Genomic DNA, 27,110 nt, shown 5'->3' with positions numbered 1-27,110 from the left:
TCCTCTTCGCTGGTCAACCCCAAAGATGCAATTAATTGTGAGGAAGAGCTGAATTTTTTTGGGTCTGTCCTGTATACTGATTGATAAGTCCTTTATGGAATTGTGGAAGCTATATTATTCCCATCCTTTCTTTGCCTGATCTGGATTTTCAGAGTTCTCTCATCCCTAAAATAGGGCAGATTGGTTTGCAGATTTTCTTTCATAAAGGTGAGAGGACACAAGGTGTTCTGGGTCCCCACTTTCAAATAGCTTACTGAAGTGTAGAGGGTCACAGACAGTGGGGAAATTCTGAGATATAAGACCCTTCAGCCCAGAGGGAACCTGCTACCAATGTCTGTTTTGGCTCTCCATCTATCCTAAAGGCCTTCCTGAGAAGTGGAGGGCTGTGACAACTTGTGTTGTAATTGAAGCAGAGTGATACCATGTGGCAAAGAGTGATACCAGGTGGCAAACTATATAAAATAACAAGTTATTTATGTGGTCCCCCCTGCGCAGTATATACTTAGGGCATGCCCAGTGTTGTTTTGGTTACATAAGGATATAAGGGTATATAAGGGTGAAAGAACTTGGAATAAATGGACTCCATTTTTCCACCATTCTCAGGAACCCTGCCTTATCACTTCTTCACTAAGACGGTATGTTTTAATCACCTTGGCATAGGAGTTCTAGAAAGCATGGTATATTTTGTCATTCCAACTTGGGAGCTCTAGAAAGCAGGACACAACACTGAAGTTATATGGAAAGGACTATTGAGAAGTGATTTAAACATGGAAATATGAGGAACAAAGCATGGTGAGGCAGTGAGCAAAGGAAGCTCAAAACCAAGGACAATGGAAAAGCTTCAAAATGACAATCAAGCTTTAGAAGAAATCATTCTGTGGAAAGTAAAAGAATCTGAAAGAATGGAGGGAATCTTTGTTTCTGGTTTCTTAGAGAAGCTATTAGAATCTATTAATTGCATGTACTTTGATTAGGTTTTTTTTTTTCCCCAGGATGTATTTTCTTGCCCTTCTGTTGATTTTGCTTTGATATCTGAAATTCAGTTGTTTTATTGTGTTCTGTCCTCCTTTTAATTCTAGATTTTAAATTACTATTACAATTGATTTTAGAGCCAAGTTCTGAATTTGTTCAATTAGATTGTGAATTGTTTGAACATCCTGCATTTGCTTGTACTTTCAAAACTGAAAGTATGTAAGAATGAAGGAATAACAACTTAAATGTTTGTAAGATTTTGTAGTATATAAAACACTTTGCTGTCAGAAGAAAAATTCTGACAAGCTTTTGAAATACATAATGTGATTTTCATTTTCCTCACATTACAAATGAGGAAACTAAGATGTTCAGGATGTAGGTGACATATTTGTCATCATTTTATCTATAAATACATGGCAGAGCTGGAGCTTGAGCTCAGGTATTCTGATTCCAGAATCTTCATCTCAGATAAAGAACTTCAAGTGACTGCATAATAAAATAAGCTTAACCTGAGAGACTGGAGATTACAAATAGAAAGATGAGAAAGTTTAGAAAATTTTGTGAATTTTAGAAAATCTGTGCCATCACCTCTCTTACTTTTCCATGTCACTGAACTTTTCAGAGATTTTTTTAGAGGGTTTTTGCCTCAAGATCTTTCCCCAATCCTGTTTTCACTCTTCTTTGTTCCCCCTCCCCCAGTTAAAACAAATAAACCTGTAATTTTATTGATATAGAGAATGTCTGGTGAGGAAAATGTCTCTATCCAAGGAATTTGGCACTACCTCTTCAATTTGTAGTCTGAATTGCCCAGGGCACTGATTTGCCCAGAGTTTTCTACTGTAGTGGTGTAAATTAGCATTACCTATGTTGTATTTTTATTTATTTTGATGAATATTTCTCAATTATATTTCAATCTGTTTTTTTCTGCACTGGGAAGTTTTGTCAGTAGGATTGGAAAGGTGGAATTTGAGATTCCATCCTACCTCTAATGTAAGGTTAAAAGTTAATGTAAGATTAAGGACAGAGGAGGATCTATCATAGTCTAGTAGATAGTAAGATGGTCTTGAAGTTAGGAAGACGCAGAAGTTCAAGTCTTCCTCCTGAAGTGTATTGACTTTTTGTTGTTTTTCAATTGTGTCTGACCTTTTGTGACTCCATTTGGGATTTTCTTGGCAGAGATAACTAGAATGGTTTGTCATTTCTTTCTCCAGCTTATTTTTACAGATGAGGAACTGAAGTAAACAGGATTAAGTGACTTGGCCAGGTTCACATAGTTAGCAAGTGTCTGAAGCCAAATTTGAATTCAGGAACATGAGTCTTTCTGACTCCAGGCCCAGCACCCTATCCACTGGATTACCTGGTATTGGGTGTTGTATAGCATTTACTACATGTCAAACACTATAGTAAGTTCTTTACAATTATTATTTGAACCTATAAGTAATTCTATGAGATAGATACTAAAAGTATTATTGTCTTTATTGGCAGCTTGGTTCCATTGCTACTGCTGCTTTCAGTTTATAGATTAACTGGAAAGAGATTGGACTATTTCAGTTTGTTTACATGTTGGGAGCATTTGGAAGTGAGAGAAGGAATATCAAATGTTCCCTGATGTGTGAGGACAAGTACATACAGAAAAATATATTACAATGGAAAAAAAGTTATATCTACAGGCAAATTTATACTCAAATTACACCATTGGCAATGATTACCCATAAGACCTTTGACAAACACTTCATAGCCTCAGGTTCATCATAGGTAAAATGAAGTATTTCAACATAGTGGTCTCTGAAGTTCCTCTGGCTCTTGATCCCTAGATCAATTCTATGACTCCAGTTTTATGGCTAAGAGGGAGAAATTCTATGTTCCCCCAGGGAAAATAAAAGCGAATCTTAATCCCCAAACATCTTTTACAAATCCTTGTAACAATAATGGGATTTGATTGGGATTGACTTTAAGTTTTAGACAAGTTAGAGAATATGAATCTAATCAGAACCCTGGCCTTTTTTTGGTTTTTATTTTGTTGAGTTAGAAGCATATTCACAATGGATGTAGTCATGGTAGATGCAAAGAAAAGCAAAGTGTTCCTTGCAAAAATTTGTTGGGCCAAGAGGAGCCTCATATGGTATACCATTATAGATCAGTTTCACAAAGCCATGAAAAATAGATGGGAAATATATTTGTGTGAGACTATTAAGCATCTAAACCATTACATTATGTGTGATATTGGCCTGCTTTGGTGTAACTACAGAACAATGTGGTTTAATACATTTTTCACTGATATCAAAAAGTAGACAGAAGAAGATCCATTGGGTAATTTTCTCCTTCCTGCTTTTGATCCTTGTCTGAGATCTTCTCTTTACTAAGCATCTACTAGGTTTTCTTTCTTTTTTTAAATAGCTTTTTATTTACAAGATATATGTATGGGTAATTTTTAGTATTGACAATTACAAAATCTTTTGTTGCAATTTTTCCCATCCTTCACCCCCACCCTCTCTCCTACATGACAGGTAGACCAATACATGTTAAATATGTTAAAGTATATGTTAAATACAATATATGTATCCATACAGTTTTTTGCGACAAAAGAAGAATCAGACTTTGAAATAATGTAAAATTAACCTGTGAAGGAAATAAAAAATGCAGGCGAACAAAAATAGAGGGATTGGAAATACTATGTAGTGGTTCACACTCATTTCCCAGAGTTCTTTTGCTGGTTGTAGCTGGCTCTCTTCATTGCTGAACAAATGGAACTGATTTAGTTCATCTCATTGTTGAAGAGAGCCGCATCCATCAGAATTGATGGTATTATATATAGTATTGTTGATGAAGTATATAATGATGTCCTGGTTCTGCTCATTTCACTCAGCATCAGTTCATGTAAATCTCTCTGGGCCTTTCTGAAATCTTCCTGTTGGTCATTTGTTACAGGATAATAATATTCCATAACATTCATATACCACAATTTATTCAGCCATTCTCCAATTGATGGGCATCCACTCAGTTTCCAGTTTCTAGCCACTACAAAGAGGGCTGCCACAAACATTTTTGCACATACAGGTCCCTTTCTCTTCTTTAAGATCTCTTTGAGATATAAACCCAGTAGTAACACTTCTGGATCAAAGGATATGCACAGTTTGATAACTTTTTGAGCATAGTTCCAAATTGCTCTCCAGAATGGCTGGATGTATTCACAATTTCACCAACAATGTATCAATGTCCCAGTTTCCCCACATCCCCTTCAACATTCCACATTATCTTTTCCTATCATCTTAGCCAAGCTGACAGGTATGTAGTGGTATCTCAGAGTTGTCTTAATTTGCATTTCTCTGATTAATAATGACTTGGAACATTTTTTCATATGGCTAGAAATAGTTTCAATTTCTTCATCTGAAGATTGTTCATATCCTTTGACCATTTATCAATTGGAAAATGGCTTGATTTCTTATAAATTAGAGTCAATTCTTTATATATTTTGGAAACCAGGCCTTTATCAGAACCTTTGTAAAAATGGTTTCCCAGTTTTTGTTTCCCTTCTAATCTTGTCTGCATTAGTTTTGTTTGTACAAAAGCTTTTCAATTTGATGTAATCAAAATTTTCTATTTTGTGATCAATAATGATCTCTAGTTCTTCTTTGGTCACAAATTCCTTCCTCCTCCACAGGTCTGAGAGGTAAACTATCCTATGTTCTTCTAATTTATTTATAATCTCATTCTTTATGTCTAGATCATAAACCCATTTTGACCTTATCTTGGTGTATGGTGTTAAGTGTGGCTCAATGCCTAGTTTCTGCCATACTAATTTCCAATTTTCCCAACAGTTTTTGTCAAACAGTGAATTCTTATCCCAAAAGCTGGAGTCTTTGGGTTTGTCAAACACTAGATTATTAAAGTTATTGACTATTTTGTCCTGTGAACTTAACCTATTCCACTGATCAACTAGTCTATTTCTTAGCCAATACCAAATGGTTTTGGTGACCGCTGCTTTATAATATAGTTTTAGATCTGGTACATGTAGGCCACCTTCATTTGATTTTTTTTTTTCATTACTTCCCTTGAAAGTCTTGACCGTTTGTTCTTCCAGATGAATTTTGTTGTTATTTTTTCTAGGTCATTAAGATAATTTTTGGGAATCTGATTGGTATAGCACTAAATAAATAGATTAGTTTAGGTAGTATTGTCATCTTTATTATATTTGCTCGACTTTGGATAGTGCTCTTGGATAGAGCACTTAATATTTTTCCAATTGGTTAGATCTGACTTTTTTTGGATGGAAAGTATTTTGTAGTTTTGCTCATATAATTCCTGACTTTCCCTTGGCAGATAGATTCCCAAATATTTTATACTATTGGCAGTTACTTTAAATGGAATTTCTCTTTGTAACTAACTGTTGGATTTTGTTAATGATATTTGAGAATGCTGATGTGGGTTTATTTTGTATCCTGCAACTTTGTGAAAGTTGTGGATTATTTCTAATAATTTTTTAGTAGAATCTCTGGAGTTCTCTAAGTATTCCATCATATCATCTGCAAAGAGTGATAATTTGGTTTCCTCATTACCTCCTTTAATCTCTTTTTCAACTCTTACTGCTAACGCTAGCATTTCTAATATAATATTGAATAGTAATGGTGATAGTGGGCAACCTTGTTTTACTCCTGATCTTATTGGGAATGGTTCCAGTTTATCCCCATTACATATGATGGTTATTGATGGTTTTAAATAAATGCTACTGATTATTTTAAGGAAAAGTCCATTTATTCCTATACTCTCAAGTGTTTTTTAATAGGAATGGATGTTGGATTTTATCAAATGCTTTTTCTGCATCTATTGAGATGATCATATGGTTTTTGTTAATTTGGTTATTGACATAGTCAATTATGCTAATAGTTTTCCTAATATTGAACCAGCCTTACGAATGTTTGTGGCAGGTCTCTTTGTAGTGGCCAGAAACTGGAAACTGAGTGGATGCCCATCAATTGGAGAATGGCTGAATAAATTATGGTATGTGAATATTCTGGAATATTGTTTTTTTCAGTAAGAAATGACCAGCAGGATGATCTCAGAAAGGCCTGGAGAGACTTACATGAACTGATGCTGAGGGAAATGAGCAGGACCCAGGAGATCATTATATACTTCAACAACAATACTATATGATGATCAATTCTGATGGACATGGCCATCTTCAGCAGTGACATGAACCAAATCAGTTCCAATAGAGCAGTAATGAATTGAACCAGCTACTGCAGCAAAACAACTCTGGGAGATGATTATGAACCATTGCATAGAATTCCCAATCCCTATATTTTTGTCCGCCTGCACTTTTGATTTGCTTCACAGGCTAATTACACTATTTCAAAGTCTGATTCTTTTTGCACAGCAAAATAACTATTAGGACATGTATGCTTATATTGTATTTAATTTATACTTTAACATATTTAACATGCATTGGTCAACCTGCCATCTGGGGGAGCGGAGGGATAAAGGAGGGGAAAAATTAAAACAAAAGGTTTGGCAATTGTCAATGCTGTAAAATTATTCATGCATATAACTTGTTTTTGTTTTTGTTTTTTTTTAACTTTTTATTGATAGAACTCATGCTGCCAGGGTAATTTTTTACAACATTATCCCTTGCATTCACTTCTGTTCTGATTTTTCCCCTCCCTCCCTTCACCCCCTCCCCCAGATGGCAAGCAGTCCTTTTACATGTTGAATAGGTTACAGTATATCCTAGATACAATATATGCAGAACCGAACAGTTCTCTTGTTGCACAGGGAGAATTGGATTCAGAAGGTAAAAATAACCTGGGAAGGAAAACAAAAATGCAAACAGTTTATATTCATTTCCCAGTGTTCTTTCTTTGCGTGTAGCTGCTTCTGTCCATCCTTGATCAATTGAAACTGAATTAACTCTCTTTATCGAAGAGATCCACTTCCATCAGAATACATCCTCAAACAGTATCGTTGTTGAGGTATATAATGATCTCCTGGTCCTGCTCGTTTCACTTAGCATCAGTTCATGTAAGTCTCACCAGTCCTCTCTGTATTCATCCTGCTAGTCATTCCTTACAGAACAATAATATTCCATAACGTTCATATACCACAATTTACTCAACCATTCTCCAATTGATGGGCATCCATTCATTTTCCAGCTTCTAGCCACTACAAACAGGGCTACCACAAACATTTTGGCACATACAGGTCCCTTTCCCTTCTTTAGTATCTCTTTGGGGTATAAGCCCAATAGAAACACTGCTGGATCAAAAGGTATGCACAGTTTGATAACTTTTTGAGCATAGTTCCAAATTGCTCTCCAGAATGTGGATGTGTTCACAATTCCACCAACAATGTATCAGTGTCCCTGTTTTCCCACATCCCCTCCAACATTCCACATTATCTTTCCCTGTCATTCTAGCCAATCTGACAGGTGTGTAGTGGTATCTCAGAGTTGTCTTAATTTGCATTTCTCTGATTAATAATGATTTGGAGCATATTTTCATATGTCTATAAATAGTTTCAATTTCTTTGTCTGAGAATTGTCTGTTCATATCCTTTGACCATTTATCAATTGGAGAATGGTTTGATTTCTTATAAATTAGAGTCAATTTTCTATATATTTTGGAAATGAGGCCTTTATCAGAACCTTTGATTGTAAAAATGTTTTCCCAGTTTATTGTTTCCCTTCTAATCTTGTCTGCATTTGTTTTGTTTGTACAAAAACTTTTCAAATTGATATAATCAAAATTTTCTATTTTGTGGTCAATAGTGATCTCTAGTTCTTCTTTGGTCATAAATTCCTCCCTCTTCCACAGGTCTGAGAGGTAAACTATCCTATGCTCTTCCAATTTATTTATAATCTCATTCTTTATGTCTAGGTCATGATATGGTTTGCTGTTTCACCCAATCATTCTTTAAGATGATTTAGTTTCCAATTACTTTTTGTTCTATTTACCCCTACCTTTTTGTTGAATATAGTTTTTATTGCATCATGATCTGAAAAGAATAAATTTACTATTTCTGCCTTTCTGCATTTGATTTTGATGTCTTTATGTCCTAATATATGGTCAATTTTTTTTTATCGGTTCCATGAACTGCTGAAAAGAAAATGTACTCCTTTCTGTCTCCATTCAGTTTTCTCCAAAGATCTATCATACCTAACTTTTCTAATATTCTAAATATCTCTTTAACTTCTTTCTTATTTGTTTTGTGGTTTGATTTATCTAATTCTGAGAGTGCAAGGTTAAGATCTCCCCCTATTATAGTTTTGCTGTCTATTTCCTCTTGCAACTCTCTTAACTTCTCCTTTAGGAAGGTAGATGCTATACCACTTGGTGCATATATGTTTAGTATCGATATTGCTTCATTGTCCATGCTACCCTTTAGCAAGATATAGTTTCCTTCCTTATCTCTTTTAATTAGATCAGTTTTTGCTTTTGCTTGATCTGAGATAAGAATGGCTACCCCTGCTTTTTTGACTTCACCTGAAGCATAATATATTCTGCTCCAGCCTTTTACCTCTACTCTGTATGTATCACCTTGCTTTAAATGTGTTTCCTGTAAACAACATATTGTAGGGTTCTGGCTTTTGATCCAGTCTGCTATCTGCCTCCACTTTATGGGAGAGTTCATCCCATTCACATTTATGGTTGAAATTACTAATTTGGTATTTCCTGCCATTCTATTATCTCCAGATTATGCCTTCCTTTTTCTTTCCCCCTTTGCCCCCCTCTCCAATATGGGGACCACTTCCCTTATGGGCACCACTTGCCTCACTTAGCTCTCCCTCTTTAGAATCTCTCCCACCCCTTTTGAGTCTCTTCCCCTCTCTTATACCTTTCCCTTATTACTCTTTTCCTTTTTCCTTTTCCTCTCCCACTTTTTAATGAAGTGAGAGAATTTCTCTGTAAACCAAATATGTCTGTTATTTTCTCTTTGAGCCAAATCTGATGAGAATAAGATTCACACAATGTTCCTCCCCCTTCCTAAATTCCTCAGATATGATAGGTTTCCTTTGCCTCTTCTTGGGATATAATTTCCCTTTTTTTATCTCCCCTTCTCCCTTTTTCTGATACTATCCCCCTTTCCACTTCTATTTCCTTTTTTTAAAGTAATATATCAGTAAAATCAAATTATACATGCACTTTTTATGTATGTCCATACCAGAAATGCAGTTCTCAAGTGTTCTTTTTACCTTTTTCTGCTTCTCTTGAGTCCTATAGATGGAGGTCAAATTTTTTTGTTCAGCTCTGGTTTTTTTCATTAGAAACAAATGGAATTCACCTGTTTCATTAAATGTCCATCTTCTTTACTGGAAGAAAATGCTCAGCTTAGCTGGGTAGTTTATTCTTGGCTGCATTCCAAGTTCTTTTGCCTTTCAGAATATCAGATTCCAAGCCCTTTGATCCTTAATGTGGAAGCAGCTAGATTCTGAATGATTCTTATTGTGGCTCCTTGATATTTGAATTTTTTTTTCTGGCTACTTGTAATATTTTTTCCTTAGTCTGATAGTTCTGAAATCTAGCCACAATATTCCTTGGAGTTTTTATTTTGGAGTCTTTTTCAGAAGGTGTTTGATGAATTCTTTCAATTCCTATTTTACCTTCTGATTCTATTACATCTGGGCAGTTGTCTTTGATGATTTCCTGTAAAATAGAGTCTAAGTTCTTTTTTTCATCATAATTTTCAGGAAGTCCAATAATCCTCAAATTATCTCTCCTAGATCTATTTTCCAGGTCTGTTGTTTTTCTGAGTAGGTGTTTAACTTTCTTTCTTTCTTTTTCTTTTTCTTTTTTTTTCTTTTTTTGGTTTTGCTTGACTGATTCTTGATGTCTCAATGAATCATTCATTTCTATTTGTTCAGTTCTGATTTTTAATGGGTTATTTTCTTCATTAGCTTTTTTTTTTTACTTCTTTTTTGAATATGTCCAATTGAGTTTTTAAATGAGTTGTTTTGCTCTATGTAATTTTTTTCCATTTCACTATTTTTTTTTACTGAGTTATTTTCTTTTTTTAATTCACAAATCCTACTTTCCTGGAAGTTCTTTATCTTTTCCAATTCACCAATCCTACTTTCTTGGGAGTTCTTTATTTTTTCCAATTCACATTTTAGGAAGTTGTTTTCTTTTTCCACTTTATCAAATTGTTCTTTTAGTGAGTTATATGCCTTTTCCGTACTTTCTTGCAGAGCTTTTCTTTCCTTTCCCCATTTTTCTTCTAGCTCTCTTTAAAGATCTTTTATAATTTCTTCTAAGAGAGTCTTGTGTGATAGGGACCAATTACATCCCTTTTTGGTATTTTGTCTGGAGACTGCTATTAGTCTCTTCAGGGTTGAAAACCTGCTCTCTTTCTGTATAGAAGCTATCAGAGGTTAGAGTTTTTTTTTTTTTTTTTTTTTTTTTAACTCATTTTTTTAAAAAAGCCCTTAGGGTCTGCCTTCAGGACAAGGAGGTTACCAGATTCCTCTACAGAACAGAGATAGATATATGGACAGTAGCTGTCCTGCAAAAGGGTTGCAAAGAGTAGCCAAGCTGCAGAAGTGCCCTGGGAAGAGCTCCGCAGCAGAAGTGTCTCTACCTGGGAAGCCTGGTGGCTCTACGGAAGTTTTACTGCCCCAGCAGAGCTTCCCCCCCCCACTTGCAACCATTCCCCCTCTTCCCTCCCACCCTTTTGCAGAATTGTGGCTTCCTTGAGCAGAGCCCCTCTGCTCTGCATAAGTGTGGCTGCCCTGGGCCAAAGCCCCACACTGCAGAATGTGGCTGCACAGCTGTGCTGTGCTGTGGTCTCTGCTGAGTCACTTCTGGTGCTGGGTGGGTATAGCCAGGTTCTGTTAAATTCTGGCATTTTTTGGAGTACACTCTACTTTGGGCTTTTGTGTAACTTCTCTGCAGATCTACTGCTTTGCGACCAAAGCAGAGCAGCCAACCTGTGGTAGAGTCCTTCCTGCAATTCTCCACCTGGGGAGACCACACCAGGTCCGCTCTGTGTGCTAGCCTCCTTGCTGTGCTGGCCTGCTCCCACCAATCAGGACAAACCTTTTCTGGCGATCTTCCAGATTATTTTCAGCTGATATTTTGTTGTACTCCCAATATTCATGGATTTTACCGGTCAAGCACTATTTCTGAGGCTGAATTTGGTGATTAGTAGTGAGGGTAGAAGGGGAGCTTAGAATGACAAACGTGTCTTCTCTGCCAAATTGGATCCACAAGCATCTACTAAGTTTTCAAACTGCTTCCTTCAAGGAACTTATAATCTAATTGAGGGACAACATATGCAAAAATATTCATAATAAATATAAAACAAATACAAGAGAGTGCAGGGAGAGAGTACATTAACAGTGGGGGAGATCAAGAAAGATTTCATGAATATTATACATGAACTGACTCTTGAAGGAAATGGAGGTAAGGAGAGAAAGTATTCTAGGAATGAGAGCAGTGAGAGCAAATATATTGAGATGGAAGATAGAATTTCATAAAAGGAATGGAAAGGAAATTTGGTATATTAGATCACAATGAGAAGGAAATTGAATCATATATCATGAAGATAAAAAGATAGATTGGGGCAAGGCTGTATAGAACTTCAAAAAACAAACAGTAGAATAGAATTCCCAATCCCTATACTTTTGTCCGCCTGCATTTTTGAGTTCCTTCACAGACTAATAATATACTATTTCAAAGTCCGATTCTTTTTGTACAGCAAAATAACTGTTTGGACATGTATACTTATATTGTATTTAATTCATACTTTAATGTATTTAGCATGTATTGGTCAACCTGCCATCTGGGGGAGGGGATGGGGAGGAAGAAGGGGAAAAATTGGAACAAAAGGCTTGGCGATTGTCAATGCTGTAATAACTTGTAAATAAAAAGCTATAATTAAAAACAAACAAACAATATAGTTAATATTTGGTCCTAGAAGTAATAGTAATTTATCGAGAAGGGGAGTGTCACAGTTAATCCTGTTCTTAAAGAAAATCACTTTGGCAGTTATTTGGAAAATAGATTGGAGAGGACAGATGAGAGATGATGTGAACCTGAACTAACATGGTGACTGCTCCCTGCTTTGCCCTGACTAGAGGAAGATACTGTGAGATTCAGAGTTTCAAGAATTCTTTAGACTTTGCATATTCCCATTATTATTCTTGTTTTGTCTTCTAAGAAAGCAATAGATGGTGACATTTTCTGTATCATTAATCACAAAATGGAAACAGATTCACATCACAACTCTACAAAGTGTCTGGGGCCAAGGAAACTTCCAGAATATCCTGAAAGGAGAGAGAAGAACTTCCAGCAACTAGGAATTGTGAATTACTCCTTTGTCCCATGTACTCTATTTAAGGTCACTTTGCCAAAATTTTTGTAGGTAATTGTGCAAAAATGTGTCTTATGGGGACATTTACACCAAACATACCACCTTAATTAATCAACTCCTTTCTTAAAGTTAATTGAGTCTGTCTGACTAAACAATACGAACTGATAATCTTGGGTGAAAGTACATTGGTAGGGAATCATGAATACAACCCTGGAAAAATCATTCCTACTGCCTCCGAGCTACCTCTAAGAGGATATAGTAGCCAAACTCTAAAGATTCAACCAGCTAATTAAAGTGGGAGTTGGGATAACTGCTCCTAAGCATGGCATATACCCACACTCATATATAGATGTATTCATAAAGATACATCCCTATCCATATAGAGAGACAGATACATAAATAGGTTCTAGTTGTGTCTAACTGTTCAAGATCCCATTTGGTTTTGGTTTTTGTTGTTGTTGTGGGTTTGTTTGTTTTATTTCAAAGACACTGGAGTGGTTTGCCATTTCCTTTTCTGGATCATTTTTTCAGATGAAGAAACTGAAGCAAAAATGGTTAAGTACCTTGCCCAGGGTCACACAGCTAGTAAATAAAGTATCTGAAGCCAGATTTGATCTCAAGAAGATGAGTTTTTTCTGATTCCAGCCCCAGCAGTCTAACTAGTATGCCATCCAGCTGCCCATGTCTAGTTATCTAAGTATATATCTCTATGGATGTATCTGTTTTTATATGTGTGTGATGTGAATTGTGTAGCCTATGCCATGAGGCAATTTTCCCAACTATGTACATATATAGATGTATTCCCATTATAACAATATATACATATACATAGATGTCTATATTTACATCTATATCTACATATATATATATATATATATATATGCATTTATGTAAGTGTATGAGAAGGATTTCAGTATCTTATCATGTGTCAATAATTTTGGAGTACAAAGGAGAAGGGGAGAGAAGAAGAATCCTCAGCACCTTTATTCCTTTGGTTTAATACTATTTTTAAATGTTCCTGTTGTCTTACTCCATTTTTTTTTTTTAAGCTCAGAAATACTTTTTATTATACTTTTTTTCTTGAAAGTGGATGTTCAGTGTATAACTGGTTAATAAATGTCAGGTACTATAAGGGCTGCAGAACAATCAATGAGTACCTTGTGGTGTGTGCTTTAATCCTGCCTCCTTTAAGTTTATAATTTGAAAGACACCAATAAGACATACAAAGATCAGGGTATAATTATCCTTTCTAATTCCCATTTGCTCATATATTTAGTGTTGAGGTATATATAAGAGAAGACTGGATTCCATGTTTATTCCTGCCAGAGACAACAAAAGATCTTTTTTTTCTTCTTTTGTGCTTACAGAATTTCAAGCTTTTTAGCCAGTCTCAAATTAAAAACTTCTATCCCTGAGTCCCATTTGTTCCCTATTTCAGTTTTTAGTTTCCATCAGTACTATTCTCCAAATTTATTCTACTTGCTGAAAATTTGATTTCTGTAGTTTTATTAATAGCCATTGTTAGAACAAAAGTCTCATTTTGTTCATTCTTGCTTATGTTCTAAGCTTCCTATCTTAGATTTGTTTTGTATTTTCTCCCTGATGTTGCTTATATCTGCAACAAATTTCAATTGAGCATTGCTACTTAATCCCACTTTAGGATGGCTGATGATGCCTGCAGGGTAAATTCACATGACTTGGCATGTAACTGGATTCAGAGAGGTGTAACAGCCTTGTATACATTTTTCATGGCAATTAAACAAGCATTCAAGATTATAGCTGCTTAACTGATGGCATAACAGATACCCAAGGCTATAGCTCACTTCTTTTCATAATTGCTATTTTTTTTTCTTTCTTTCTTTTTTAAAAAATATCCTTAAATTAGAGACATGTGATAGTTGCACAATAACTGAGAGGATCAGAAGCCAAATCCCTTTCTTTTCCTGTATACTGGGGATTATCTTCCTGGAAGAGGAATAGAGTTCAGTCTCAAATGCTTTCTTTGTGGCATCAGAGTTAGGAACTGAGATAAACTGAGGAAAATCTGACCTTTTTTTTTCCTTGCTGAGGCAGTTGGGGTTAAGTGACTTGCCCAGGGTCACACAGCTAAGCATTGTTAAATGTTTGAGGCCAGATTTGAATTCAGGTCCTCTGGACTTCAGGGCTGGTACTCTGCTACACCAACTAGCTGCCCCCAAATTGCCATTTTTGATATGAAACTCCAAATGATAGGTTATAAATTTTTTTATTAAAGTTTTTTATTTTCAAAACATATGAATAGATAATTTTCAAAATTCACCCTCGCAAAACAGTGTGTTTCAAATTTTCTCTCCCCCCTCACTCTCTCCCTGGATAGCAAGTAATCCAATATATGTGCAATTCTTCTATACATATTTCCACAATTATCATGCTGCACAAGAAAAACCAGATCAAAAAAGGGGAAAAAGTGAGAAAGGAAACAAAATGCAAACAAACAACAACAAAAAGAATGAAAAAACTATGTTGTGATCCACACTCAGCATAGTCCTCTCTCTGAATGTAGATAGCTCTAAACGAGATAAGGTGAGATCTTTCAAGACAGTTGTGAAAATCGAGTAAGGCTTCATCTATTTCAAAGTTTGAGTAGGCCTGAAGGACTTTAAGCATTAAGTCAAGGGCATACTTAAAGTGTCCCCTGCTATTCTCCTAAGGACATACTTAAAGTCTCCTCCCTGCTATCCCCTCCCTGTTATCCCCCTAAGGGCATACATAAGTCCCCTTCTTGTTATCCTCCCTATTCCAGCCAAATATGGGCAACTATGTACTTGTTGATCAAGTTCAGCCAAATATGGGGCAACTATGTACTTATTGATCAAGTTCAATTTCTTGGGCAGTTCCCCCGTTTAGAATGTAAGATCCTCAGCCAATAAAGATGAGGGTCAGTAATGGGAGGGGAATTTGCCTTAGGGATTAAAAGCGTCCACCCTGCCCCCTACGATGCTTCCTCCTTTCAATTGTCTGCTAGATGGGTGGGATGGCCAATTCTCGCTAGAACATATAATAAATTTTGCTTTGCTTCTAGAAATCTATCCAGTTGTTTTATTAATGGTTTCTGATCCTCACAGCTCTCTTCATCATGAAACCATTGGAAGTGACCTGAATCATCTCATTGTTGAAAAAAGCCATGTCCATTAGAACTGATCATCGTATAATCTTGCTTTTGCTATGTACAGTGATCTCCTGATTCTACTTGCATTACTTAGCATCAGTTCATGTAATTCTCTCCAATCCTCCCTGAATCATAGTATATGATCACTTAAGTGTAAGCAAAGTGGGAATAATGCTCTTTTACAATTCTTTAGTCATGAAAAGTTAAGTTTTCTCTAGATCTTACAGCCTAGAGATATTTTAACCTTTCCAACTTCTTCTACTCTCAATAGTCCAGGGATATACGAGTTTGAGGAGGTCTTGAGGTTAGCTCAAGTCCTATTACTTCATTAATAAGAAATGTTTGTAGAGAATTTATGAGTAAGTCTTCATGGAGGGGTGGCACAGCTAGGTGGCACAGTGTAGGATCTGGAGTAAGGAAGACTCTTCTTGAATTCAAATTGGGTCTCAGATTCTTATTAGCTATGTGACTCTGGGAAAGTCACATAACCCTGTTTGCTTCAGTTCTTCAATTGTAAAATGAGTTGGAGAAGAAAATGGCAAAGTCCTTCAGTATCTCTGCCAAAAATAACTCCAAATGGGGTCTCAAAACAGTTGAATATGAGTTATAATGATTGAACAACAGCAACATGGCTTCATGGAGCTTTTCAGGCATGGGGGATGATTAGTGCAAATATCGTAAATCAGGAAACAACTTTAGGTGAACCAGAAATCCAGTTAGGCCAGAATGTTTAATGTATAAAATAAATCACATTTATTAAACACTTAAGAATATATTAGAAACTACACTGTTCTTTTTCTCACAGGGCTCACATGCAAATGTAAACCTGTGAAGGTCCAACTCAAAAGTGGGATTTGAGTTGAATAGATCAGAATTAGGTTGCTGAAGGCTTTAAAAACCAAGTTAAGTTCAAATTGATTAAAAAAGCAATTATTACGTTTCTGGTATGTAATAATGATAAAAATATTCACATAAACTCTACTATGTGCCAGGCACTGTCCTAAGTACTTTATAATGATCTCATTTGATCCTCACAACAACCATGTAAGATTGATGCTATTATTTTTTTTCTCAATAGTATTTTATTTTTCCAATTATATTTAAAGATAATTTTCAACATTCATTTTTGTAAGATTCTGAGTTTCATTTTTTTCTCCCTCCTTCTCCTAGACAACTCCCTCCCCAAGACAAGGAAGATGATAGAAATTATAGATGTACAATCATTTTAAACATATTTTTCTATTAGTCATGTTGTAAAAGAAATATTAGAACAAAAGGGAAAAACTATTAGAAAGAAAAAGCAAACAAACAAACAAAAAAAAAGGTGAAAATGGTATGTTTCAATTGCATTCAGTCTCCACAGTTCTCTCTTTGGATAAGGATAAAATTTTCCAACCCAGGTTTATTGGAATTGTCTTGGATTACTGCATTGCTGAGAAGAGCTAAGTCTATTATAGTTGATTCTCATATAATCTTGCTGTTGATTATCATATAATAGCCTCTTTGTTCTATTCACTTTACTCAAAATCAGTTCATGTAAATTTTTCTAGGCTTTTCTGAAATCAGCCTGTTCATCATTTCTTAAAAAAGAATAATATTCCATTATATTTATATCCCATAACTTATTCAGCTATTTCCCAATTGATGGGAATCCATTCAGTTTCTAATTCCTTGCTACTAAAATAACAAAAAGGATTATTAAAACATTTTTGCACATGTGAGTCCTTTACTTTTTTTTTTATGATTTCTTTGGAGTACAGATCCAGTATTGACACTGCTGGGCACAGCACAGTATTATAGTCCTTTGGGCATAGTTCCAAATTGATCTCCAGAATGGCTGGATCAGCTTACAATTCCATCAACAATGGATTAATATCTTGTTTTCTCACATCTCCTCTGATATTTATTATTATTTTTTCCTGTTGGTTGATGCTGTTATTAATCCTATTTTATAGATGAGGAAACAGGCTGAGAGAGACTGTAATTTGTCCAGGGTCAAACTTAAACTCAGGTCTTCTTGCCTCCAAGTCTAGCACTCTATGAACTCAATTCACCTGGCTACCTCTTTTAAAAAGAGAAGGATTGTGAGGAGAGATGAAAAAGAAGCACATTCTTGTTGATGAGGTCTAGATATGGGGTACCTAAATGAAATTAGGGTTTAGTTGAGATCTAGTGGCAGGTCCAGGGTACAGGGAGCCAAATAGAGACCCCCTCTTTTCCCTCTCCCCCCCCCAACCCTCTTGGATTCTATGCAAGGTTACGGCGGTAAATGTGGTCTACTAGTAGTGGGAGTCCCCAATAAAAGCATTTATTGGCCTGAAAACCTAGATTGATAAAAGAGGTTTATTATGGGGTTTGGAAGTAAGGAGATAGGTGAAGGTAGAGATAAGGAGGGCACCGGACAGAGGGTCCAGTGGACAGAGGGTCCTGACATGGCTCGCATGTTTGGGACTTCTGCAAAGAGGGGGTTCCAGTGTGTCCCTTTTATAATAGGAGATTTAGCTAGAGGGGTTTTTGGGTGTAGCCTCGAGTTGGCTCAGATCCGGGTGGGGCTGGGACAGGCCTGGATCTTCTATTGGAATACAAAGGGACCAGGATTTATGAGTTAAAGGGTAATTACATTAACTGGGGAGGTTGGGAATCACAAAGAAAGGAATCTTTACCACATCACTGTCATGGCAAGCTTGGGAAATTTCATGAAGGTGGAGTTGACATGTTTAATTTGGGGGCAGAATCTAGTATGGTTGGATTATAAAAGACATGAAAGGTTTTAAATGGGAAACAAGCCTGAAGAGATATATAGTGAAGGGACTTAAAAATCAGTCTTGTGTATTTGTATTTTATCCTAAAGAAAATCTGGAGCTTATTACAAGGACGTGAAGGATAATTTGGAGATTAAATAGAGAGAGGCAGGGGACAGCTATGATCCTATTACAATATGCCATAGGAGTGAGGATGAGGGCCTGAATTAGGGAGGTGGCAGGATGGATGGAGAGAATGGAATGAGAGGTATAAACATAGAAATAAGATGGATCAACTTGTTGGACATAGGAGTTCAATAAGAGGGATGACTGGAAGATGACTAGAGTTTTCAAACTGGAAGAGACAGTATAATCCAAGGGAAAGCATAAAAGATTTGGAATCAGAAGAATGAAAGTTGGAATTCCACACATGACCTTTAATAGCTATGTGACATTTTAATTTTTCTGTACCTTGGTTTCTGTTAAAACAAAACAAAACAAAAAAAGGAAGCTATGCTAAATGACAAATGCAGTGTTGTAAAATAGTTATAGAACCTGAGTTGTAATCCTTGTCCTATGCTAGTAACAATGGGTAAATCATAAAGATAGGTTAGATTAGATATCCAGTTTTCCTTTTCCACTTTTTAAATACTTTTGCTGTTTCCAGCTCTGGATCTATGATCTAAATTTTCTATAGTGACTGTGACAATTGTTATGAGAATGACTAGTTGAAGAGGGTCAAAAGATACTTTTGACCTTCCAATTGAAATATGGGGCCCGCTATGTTACAGTCCTTCCTCTCTAACTTTTAAATAGTCATTTCTAGTATGACTTTCAAGTGCTGGGGCAATCTCATTCAATATTCAAGTCCCAAAGCTTTATTCATTCATTCATTCATTCATTCATTCATTCATTTATTTATTTATTTGTTTGTTTATTTATTTATTTGTTTATTTGTTTGTTTGTTTGTTTAGGGTACAGAGTCAGGGTGGGAAAGAAAGTGCTTCTTGGGTTATGTTTCTGTGGGTGACCCACAGATCTTGAGTTTCTTTACACAAAGACCCACCCAAAGAAATGACTGGCTCAGACATGCATGAAAAAGACTCTCTTTCCATCATCTGGTTGAATTAATGGAGACCTCCTGGAGTTAAGCCTCAGGTTACCCCCACCCTCTTCTTTGTGATTGCCTAATCACAATGTCAATAAGTGTGGTCCTATCCCTGCCAAGCTCATTAATTACATTTGTACTTGTTGACTTATGCCTGGAAGAGTAATTACTAAAGAGACTATTGAGGTTCAAAAGATTTTACATATTATTGAGTGATGAACCTAGGGCACTTGAAAAGTGACAAAAGGGGTGAATCACTGGAGACACAAACTGGCTAATTATGAATAATTGTGAGCTCAGGGAGAAATAGCATAAATTCGTCTCTGATTTTACAAAACTGTATATGATTTCAGAAAAAAAGAGAGTCGATAAAAGTTAATAAATAGACTTGAATTAGGAAACACAAGTTTGTGCCCCTTTGGAAATGTGAAAGCTTTTTAAAAACTAGGTGGTATTCTCTAGCAAAGTGAAAAAAGCACTAGAAATGAGATATGGGTTTGAGTCTGAGCACTGACACTTCCCTGCCTATATGACTGTGGTCATATTAACTTACCCCTTTGTGCTTTTTATATCTGTTTTATAGGGATAGCAATGCTTGCCCTTTTGGAATGACATCTTGTACATTCCCTCAAAATATGGGCAAATTTATTTAATCTTTGTTATTCTTTGCTCATCTGTATAATGAGAACTGTTACTCTGTATTAACATTCTGTCCCAGATATGGGCAAATTAGTGTAGTTGTCTCTAAATGTTAGGTTCTTCATCTTAATTCATAACCTCTTGAGATATATCTCAATCTATTCACTTTGTATTCAGTGTGTGTGTGTGTGTGTGTGTGTGTGTGTGTGTGTGTGTGTGTGTTTGTGTATACCTATATTTCTATTTGCAGATTTTATGTTGTTTGGCAACTAGATAGCATAATGGATACAATACTAGACTTGGGAATCAATACGATCTGAGTTCAAAATCTGCTTCAGATACTTATTAGCTATATGATTCTAACCAAATTATGTAATTTCTGCCATCCTCATTTTCTTCATCTGTAAAATGAGGATCCTAATAGCACCTACCTCTCAATATTGTATGAGAATCATTGGAGACATAGATTCATGCAGTTCTCTAGTAATATCCTCTTCCATTTTTTCAGATGGTGTGGACAATTAAATTAAATTAGTGTGATTGTGGAACAAAGTTATTTAAATTCTCTGAAACTTAAGTTTCCTGATCTATAAAATAGTCTCATCAACATTTGTAGTTTCTTATATTTCTTTGCCTTAGACTGAATTTACAGCACTTTCATTTGGAAACTTTCTAATGAACTTTTCCTATGATATTGTGAATTAACACAATATGGTAGTATCTCTGTGACTTACTCCTCTCTCTAGAATGTATTATCCAAGAGAACTTTATAAACTTTGAAATGTTATAAACACATTGTGATTATTGTTACAGGGCAGCTAGGTGGCACCTTAATGCTTTAAAGTGCCAGGTGTGAAGCCAGGAAGACCCATCTTCCTGAATTCAAATCTAGCCTCAGATAATTAATTTACTTGCTATGAGACCCTGAGAGTCACTTAACTTTATTTACCTCAGTTTTCTCATCCATCAAATGAGCTGGGAAAGGAAATGGCAAATCACTCCGGTGACTTTTCCAGGAAAACCCCAAAAATAGGTTGGTGAAGAATTGGGCATAATTGAAAGGATTAATAACAACAATATGATTACTGTTATTATGTGGACAGGGGTTGTGACATCAAAAATTTTAATCTCCCCCAGTGTCTAGCATAGTGTTGGATAGATCATTGTGGTATGGAGATGATCCTGAGGTTTTAGAAAGCTATACCAGAAGAAGAGCAGAGAGTGGGTTGGTTTTACCACGATGAAAGAAACTTTAATCTCTTAACTTTTGCCTCAGTTTTAGCATCTGTAAAATTGTTGTGAGGAGCAAATGAGAACATTTGTAAAGTATTTTGCTGATCTTAAAGTTTCCTAATTCAAGTCTATTCATTAACCATTATCAACTCTCTTTTTTCTGGAATCATATACAGTCTTAAATGCAGTCTTCTGCAATCTTAAATGTTAGTTATATCTCTGGATTATCTTTCCTTTGTTCTATATATTTTTCAATTTAATTTAAATGTTATTTTAAAATTGCATGTAAAAAATTTCAACTTTTTTTTTTTTAATTTTGAGCTTCAAATTCTTTCCTTTCCTCATTTTCCTGTCTCTTTGAGAAAGCACATAATTTGATAAATTATATTATACAATTTATATGTATAATTATATTATATGTATAATTATATATGTACAAGACATTTTCATGTTATCCATGTTGAAAAGATGCAGAGCTTAAAAAAGCAGTAATAAAAACTTTTTATTTATTTATTATTATTATTTTAATGTAAGTTATAATGATGATGATTTGTAGAACACTTTACAATACTTGAAGTGCTGCACAACTTTGTTGTCATTATTCTATCTCCAGTAGAGTATAGGCTCCTCCAGGGCAGGGACTGTCCCACTTGTGTATCTATAATCCCAGAATTTAATACAATCCCTGGCATATAGTAAAGGCTTAACAAATGCCTGTTGCTGGATTGACTATTTCTGGATTCTTTAACAGAGGTAATTAAATATCAAAGGAATTTGTTTGACTTAAAAGAAAATTTCTATTTTTTTCTGATAGTAATTTTTTTATAAGTGTATTACATGGAATTGTTTCATTTTTATGGGAGAAATGATGATGGAAAATAGGAAGACATGGTAACCAGACTGCTGCATATTGCCAAAGGTAACTTATGGGAGGATAAGTTAAACATAAATTGCTAGAAAAAAAGGTGAAAATTAAAAATAATAGATGGGTAATGGGAGTGTTTCAGGAGTAATAAATTTGAGATACTAAAAAAGCCTAGAGAAAAGTCTCCAATGTATTGAATGGATCCACTGTGAAAGATTACAACCAGGATTTATGGAGGATTTATAAATATTTGTGCTTAGTTATGAGTAAGAATGCCTAAGGATAAGAAAATCTGATATGGTCATAAACTACATTTGGGGAAGTATATCCCTTCTAGTAACCTCATAGAACTATCAAACTATTACAGTGTGATTATCCTATTGAAAAATAAACAGATGGTCAGCTGGGATAGGCTGAGTAATGGTGCTGATAGTTTTTTGTATTTTGCTTTTTTAAGTGAAATTAATGAAGTACTATTAAGTACCATTTGACAAGCAGAGAGCAGTGAATAGGATTTGTAGGTAGCTGTGTGAACCTGAACAAGTCATTTAACAGACTGCAGACTTCTCCTTTGTAACATAAAGGGTTTGAAATTAAGTCTCTCATTTCTAAGTCTATAATCTTACTGTAAATAAAATAAATTATGATCTCATAATTAAATTAAAATAAATAAATTACTTAATAATATTACAACTAAATATTATTGTAGTTCTGTGCTAGGGGCTATAGAAGATGCTATAATTACAAAATTATCCAAACTCTGCTTCTGGACTTCTTTAAAGCATCTGGTAATTGCAAAGTTTGGTATTTTAACTCTTGGATATATTGTTTAAAATTTCTTTAGCTCCAAAATTTCATTCAAATAGAATCATTTTGTGAATGTTTGTGTTACTAAAGGGATTAATTACAAATTTAGTTGGTAAAATTATATTCTGTAGTTTTTTTAAAATCTCCCAAAATTCAAGGACAACCACTCTTGCTTTGGTTTCACAACATCTTTTTAAAAATGTATTCTTCCCATTATTTGAATAATTTTGAAATCAGTTAAGGCCCACAATTTCCTTTTGTGAGATGGCTGATTTGCCATTAAAACCTTAAAACAAACCATTAAAATCAACAACAACAAAAAAAACAAAGAAAGCCATATCTCCAAAGCATATCCAGTTCATTCTTGAACAAGATGTATGGGCCAATTACCATTATTTTACCAATAGTAAGGGAAAAAAAACCAGTAGGAAATGCTGTAACCATCATATGATTATGATATATCATATAGAAATGTCACTGGCAACTGCAGGACAAAAATAAATTCCTAGGTCCCACCAGATGGTGTTGGTAAGCACGGCCAGCTGAGAAAGCAGGGAAAAACTGAACCAGGAATTGACCTGACATGCTTACATAAGCCAATCTTTTTTTGTGGTAATGGTGGCTGGTGGCGGCTGTTTGGTTATTTCAGACTCTTCATGACCCCATTTGGAATTTTCTTGGCAGAGACAGTGAGGTGGTTTGACATTTCCTTTTTCATCTTATTTTACAGATGAAGAAATTGAGGCAAATAGTTGCCCAGGATCACACAGCTTATAAATATCTGAGACCATGTTTGAACTCAGATCTTTGTTGTGCCTGCTAGCTAGCTGATCACTTTGTTGTAATGACCCCTTCTTTTAGAGAGGAGGCCTCCTCTTTTTAAGTTCAGTGCAAAGGAATGATAATGGAAGCTTCCTTACTGCTTATTCATCCTCCAGAACTATCAGGCTCACATGTGATAGGAATATCTGGTGCTGAAATTTATTCTCTCTCTCTCTCTCTCTCTCTCTCTCTCTCTCTCTCTCTCTCTCTATCTAGGTCTCTCTCTCGGTGTCTGTCTCTGTCTCTCTTTCTCTGTTGGTCTCTCTAGGTCTCTTGGTGTCTCTCTTAGTTTCTTTGTATCTCTCGGCGTCTCTCGATGTCTCTCTCTCAGGTGTGTGTGTGCGTGTGTGTGTGTGTGTGTGTGTGTGTGTGTGTGTGTGTTGGTCTTTCTCTCCGGGTATGTCTGTCTGTGTCAATACTTGGCTCCTTGATCCCTGAGTCTTTAATCTACATCAGATAGTGTTATCTTGGATTATATAGAGATAAACTCCAGTAATTCAAATTCAATCACTCTTAGAAGGTTCCCAGTCTCCCTGCTATCATTCAAAGTAGCAGAAATAGTACTGATGCAAGACTTTAATACATAAGCACATATACATTGCAAGCATATTTAAAATAATATGGTTTACAGAAATAGTAGTTTTAAAAGGAACCACAGTCTGCTACTGTAGCTGGGGATGGGACTGGAGAAACAGCAGAATTGCCTTTCCAATAGGAAAGAGGTGAAGCAAGGGAGTAGGAGAGCTAACAGGTAAGAAGACCATTTATTGCCCAAGAAAGTACAGGGAGAAAAATCAATGCAAAGCACCTTCCCCCAAAGTCCAGATTCTGCATTTGTTCTCTGGTGGTTCGGGTAAGCTGTTGCAAGTTCATCAGAGCTTTCCTCTGTTAAAATTGTGCAGTAATGAATAAGAGCCCATTCAAAACTGATTGTGTTTTGTATAGCCTCAGTTGGGATGCTGCTCCTCCTTTCCAACCTTCACTCTTATTACCTTTCTGCAAGGTTCCTTCATGCTTGCTTGTTCCCCTCTTGGCAATTTTAAAAAACCCAGCAACCTCCTTCAAATTCAGGGTCTAACAAAATGTTCTTTGGTTAATATGCTCGCAAAAAGACCGTGAGATCCCTCACAGCTTAAACAGTTCCAAAAAAGAGGCTTGGCTTTCTTCAGATAGCACTGTCTTCTTAATTCCATCTCTTCATGCCCATGTCCTTTAGAGGAGCTCCAAAAAAGGATAACTGTATGTTCATAAAGATACTCTGTAGAGAATCACAGTCACTGGGGAAACTCTGGGTGAGGTATTATACCCTTCATTATACCCAGAGGGAACCTGCTTACAATGGCTGGTTCAGCTCCGTCGACCTTAAGGGCTCTAGGCCTTCCTGAGAAGTCAGGGGCTGGTGACAAGCTGTGTTGAGACTGAAGCAGAGTGATAACAGGTGGAAGAGTGATACCAGGTGGCAAACTACAAACAATAGAATTTGGGGTCCCACGTGCACAATATTGTTTTTGTTACAGTATAAAAAGGGGAAAGCCCTTAAAATAAATGGACTCCATCACTTCTCCACTAGGAAGGTATATTTTATCACCCTGGTGTGGGGGCTCTAGAAAGCAACAGTACATTTTATTGCCCCAATTTGGGGGCTCTAGAAAGTAGGACTCAATATTTTCATCACCCTGAATGGGACTGATTGGATAAAGTATTTCTCAGTATTGAGTCTCATGATCTCTGTTTCCAGAACTGGGACCTTGGGAGGTCATTTGATCTCTGGAGGAATGAACTTTGAATCTGGAGATACAGGAAGTTACAGGAAGTGGCATGACCTGTGGGAGGCAGCCGGCATTGGTGACCATTGGTTAAGGATGGTTACATCCTCTTAGTCTATCCAATGAGAAGGCTGGAGTCTTTCGCTTTTAAACCTTGGACAAGGCAGAAACTGGCCAGGTTCCTGGAGCACACGACGGGAGTTGGGATGGCTCCCCGGTGTGTCTGGGCCTCTCCCTGCAGGACACAATAACACCCGCAATCTGAATCCATTACAAGCGCCCCTTCCCCACCTTCCTCAAGCTGCAGTAAGAAGGAATGTATATGAAACAAGGCACTGGCCAATAAGAACCAGTCCCAGGAACATATATAATTTGCTCTGCCTGCTCTGCCAAGTGAACGAGATAAGGTGAGATCTTTCAAGACAGTTGTGAAAATCGAGTAAGGCTTCATCTATTTCAAAGTTTGAGTAGGCCTGAAGGACTTTAAGTATTAAATCAAGGACATACTTAAAGTCTCCTCCCTGTTATCCCCCTAAGGGCATACTTAAGTCCCCTTCTTGTTATCCTCCCTATTTCAGCCAAATATGGGCAACCATGTACTTATTGGTCAAGTTCAATTTCTTGGGTAGTTCCCGCGTTTAGAATGTAAGATCCTCAGCCAATAAGGATGAGGGTCAGTGGTGGGAGGGGGAATTTGCGTTAGGGATTAAAAGCCTCGACCCTGCCCCCTACAGTGCTTCCTGCCTTCTATTGACTGCTCCATGCGTGGGACTCCCCATTCTTGGAAGAATGTATAATAAACTTTGCTTTGCTTCTAGAGATCTCTCCAGTCTTTTTTTAGTAATGGTTTCTGACCCACACACAATCATGTGGCTGCCTGGGTAACCTGCTTAGGGGCCTGTTTTGAAGTTGAAAGTAGGGCTTTCCATTACACATATCTGGAAGCAGTTTCCCCAAACATCCTTCTGGTTTCAAATCCTGCCTCTGACACTAACTAGCTGTTAAGTCATTTAATCTCTCTATATCTTCAGTTTTTTTTTTTTTCTTTTCTTTTTCCTGAGGCAATTGGGGTTAAGTGACTTGCCCAGGGTCACACAGCCAGGAAGTATTAAGTATCTGAGGTCAGATTTGAACTCAGGTCCTCCTGACTTCAGGGCTGGTGATCTAAGCACTATACCAATTAGCTGCCCCTCAGTCTTTTCATTTAGAAACAAAGAAGTTAAATTCAAGGTCCCTTCCAGCTCTAAATCTCTAATCCTATGATGTGGGCATGAAAATAAAGTATTTAAAGCCAATGTATATATTAAAAATAGTAGTGGAAGGGTGAGCTTGATATTTAAAAATTAGATTGGAAAGGGTGAAGAAAAATGAATTTAGAGAAGATTCTGGGAAGATAATGGAGTAAATTAAAAAATCTCTAGACTCCTTAAATTTCCTTTACCCCCCCCCCAAAAAAAAAAGATAGAACATCACCATAGAGCAGCAGAAATTACAAAATCGGGATAAAACAGTTGTTCTAAGATGACTGGAGAAGATCCCAGCAAATACTGGATAGGAGGTTTGGCCTGGGTAAAGGTCCAAATACTTCCTGGTAGACTTCATAGAATCAACAAACAATAAATCCTGGCAGTAGCTGAGTCAAGAGGCACCCTCGGTCTCTGAAAGGTTCCCCTCTGGGACAATATAGGAGTTGGGACAACTGAGTGGA

At 36.3% G+C, this 27,110-nt stretch overlaps 1 protein-coding gene across 1 annotated transcript in view; it reads left to right on the top strand.

Annotated features, from left to right (window-relative positions):
• Positions 1-26,219, top strand: part of EGF (epidermal growth factor) — a 177,268-nt gene extending 151,049 nt beyond the window's left edge. Inside the window, exon 24 of the transcript XR_007948135.1 lies at positions 25,375-26,219. The gene's annotated coding sequence lies outside the window, so the exon portion shown is untranslated. The remainder of the gene's footprint in view (positions 1-25,374) is intronic.
• Positions 26,220-27,110: the final 891 nt, after the last annotated feature.

This window comes from Antechinus flavipes, chromosome 6, assembly GCF_016432865.1.
Source record: "Antechinus flavipes isolate AdamAnt ecotype Samford, QLD, Australia chromosome 6, AdamAnt_v2, whole genome shotgun sequence".
In the NCBI taxonomy this organism is placed as follows: domain Eukaryota; kingdom Metazoa; phylum Chordata; class Mammalia; order Dasyuromorphia; family Dasyuridae; genus Antechinus; species Antechinus flavipes.
This window is presented reverse-complemented; position numbering and strand designations above follow the sequence as displayed.